A 2,679-nucleotide genomic window follows, 5' to 3' on the forward strand; every position below is an offset into this window, starting at 1 on the left:
TCTTAACTCAAGAGGAACCTTTAGCTCTTCTAACCTATTCCAAAGGTTGTATCTAGGAACCGTATCGAAAGCCTTTCTAAAGTCTACAAAGTAGCAGAATAAATTGGATTTATCATTACGACATTCCTCCGCAATGTCGTAATTTATTATTATATATATATATATATATAAAATAAATGTCAACCCTGGTAATATATTGTATGAATATTAAAACTTCTTATCCACCTAATAATTTTTTTTCCAAAATAAATATATTAATATAAAATGACTAAAAATAATAAAAAAAAAATCAAATATATATTTTACAATTAATTAATTTCATAAATATCGCAATATGATGTAGGGTGATTAACAATAATATTCCTTACTTCAAAGAACAATATTTCAAAGAATAATATTTCTTTATGGTAGAATAACCATAAATAATTTTTCTTACTTCAAACATTTGGTAAACCGATACATATATCCAAGTCAATTATTTATTGGAAACAATGAGTCAGGCATTTCTGACTGCCTCGACCATGAAACCTGAAACAGTTGCAGTAGAATTCGACGAAAACAGATTATAAAGAAATAATGTGATCAGTCGTTGAACCAAACCAAATTATAAAAAAGTAATACGATTAACCGTTCAAGATGTCTTGAAAATTTACACAGAGATCGAAATTAGAAAATCAATATTCAGATCTGCCAGCACTGTTCGTCACCTGAGTTTGGTCTTCAACCCATTTGCAACAATTTCCAGATTTTTGTTGGAAGTTCCTCCTTTCTTAACTTCCATCTGCACTACATCTCTCAGTCTCTCTGCCGTCCTCCTTAGCTCCTCCCCTTCCATCAATCTCCTCACTTTTTCTGCTATTTCTTCCCTCCCAATAACCTTTTCAGTATCATTACTACTCTTCAATCTCAGTCCAATTTTCCGTTCATCGGCTAAGAGTTTGCAGTTGGTGTATTGGTCATTCCCTAGAGGGAATCCCAGAAGGGGAATGCCCAACGAGATGCTCTCTAAAATGGAGTTCCACCCGCAGTGGCTCAAAAACCCGCCGATGGAGGGATGATTGAGCACTTTCAGCTGTGAGCACCATGGAACAATCAGTCCTCGCTCTTTTGTTTCCTTCAGAAAGCCGTCCGGCAGCATGGCTGAGACTTCGGTGGCCTCCGGGCCGGGATGTCGGAGCACCCACATAAAACAGTAGCCGCTCTCCTTCAAACCCATTGCTATTTCCTCTACCTGCCTTGCGGACACGGGGATTAAACTGCCAAACGAAACGTATATCACCGACTTAGGACGCTGGTCGTCCAGCCACTTTGTGCAGTCGATCTCTACCCGCGAGCTCGTCCCCACAACGAAGTCGCGAGAGACTGAGCGATCGAGGTACGCCGAAGGCAGCAATGGGCCAACACAGTATACCTGCAATTTCTCTGACAGAGTCTCCACTACATTGCCTTCTAACGATTCGAAGGAATTGGCTACTACCCAATCTGCTTCTCTGGCTCTTTCTAAACACTGAACAAAAGTTCTCGCCTTTGCAGGGTCTTTCAAAAACGACCCAAGATCTGCGGCCTATATGGAGATTCCACCTGGAACGTGAATTACCGATCCCGCCTGACGGTGGACTGCACAGCAACGGGAAGAACAAATCATTTTAATATTCAGAAGAAAATAGAAATGATGAGTGGATAAGGGTTTGAAGGGAAAGTTTCTTGCAGAAAGGAAATAATCACGATCACCTAATTCGTAATGGTAAAGGATGGAAAACATTGAGATACTCTGCGTCCAGAAAGAAATGGATAGCAGGCTGAGCTTCTTGGCCAGAGGCACTGCCCATGTGAGGCAAGTATCGGCCACGATGCAGGAGACGGGCGCTACATTGGGCTGCCGATGAAGATCGTGGATGAGCTCCTCGACAGGACCTTCCATGTTTCCCAACGATCGATAGAAGTGTTGGATGTTACTCCATCTCTCGAACTCACCAGGCACGCAATCGGGTATAGCCACCATCCGAATGTTGAGGCCAAGATTTCGAGCATGGGCGAATGCATCAACACCGTGCCCCAAATGGGCGTCGGTGATGATTTTATGCCATGACTTTGTGAGGACAAATGTAATGGAAATTCCCATGGAGACAAGCTTCATTGCGAGCTGCATCATAGGATTGATATGTCCTTGCCCCGGCAGCGGGACGACTAGGGCGTGAAAGCCGCCACAGTTTGCAGTGCTCTCCATAGTCGGGCTATTACTTTCTTTCGATTCGAGGTTTAGAATATATTGGTGGGGTGTATCAGCAACGCAGAGAGCCGTGTTGAACAAAGATTTGCAGGTATTGTAGTTAGTCAAAGATGCACACCATTCCGGCGGATTCTTTCCACCTAACTTCAGATATTAGCGAAAATATGTAAACCCTAAACTTGTTCGCCATTTCGCCATTTTTGACTAAAAGCACTTTGTTGTCGTCTAGTTAATTTTTAATTCTCAAATATTGGAATATTTTGGAATTTTGACCCATAAAATGAAATTAATTCTTTATTATTATTATTTTTTGATATGTTTCAAAAATCTGCCAAGTTTGTAATTTCTCCAATGATACATACATTTCTCAAACCCTAATTGTCGTGGAACAATTTCATACCATTTGTTTAAATGGTGTCCCTTTCGCCATAATGATTTGACTTCTTAAA

At 40.8% G+C, this 2,679-nt stretch overlaps 2 pseudogenes across 1 annotated transcript; both read right to left on the minus strand.

The window, feature by feature from the left end:
- Nucleotides 1-437: 437 nt before the first annotated feature.
- LOC149245184 (UDP-glycosyltransferase 86A2-like) lies at nucleotides 438-2,262 on the minus strand (annotated as a pseudogene). Its single transcript, XR_016265527.1, has 2 exons — nucleotides 1,732-2,262; nucleotides 438-1,617 (listed from the first exon to the last, which is right to left on the minus strand). The product of XR_016265527.1 is annotated as a UDP-glycosyltransferase 86A2-like (transcript).
- LOC149245185 (UDP-glycosyltransferase 74E1 pseudogene) lies at nucleotides 704-1,216 on the minus strand (annotated as a pseudogene).
- Nucleotides 2,263-2,679: the final 417 nt, after the last annotated feature.

This window comes from Pinus tabuliformis, chromosome 7 (genome assembly GCF_031772625.1).
Source record: "Pinus tabuliformis cultivar Carrire ecotype Pingquan chromosome 7, CPIR1, whole genome shotgun sequence".
NCBI classification, from domain to species: domain Eukaryota; kingdom Viridiplantae; phylum Streptophyta; class Pinopsida; order Pinales; family Pinaceae; genus Pinus; species Pinus tabuliformis.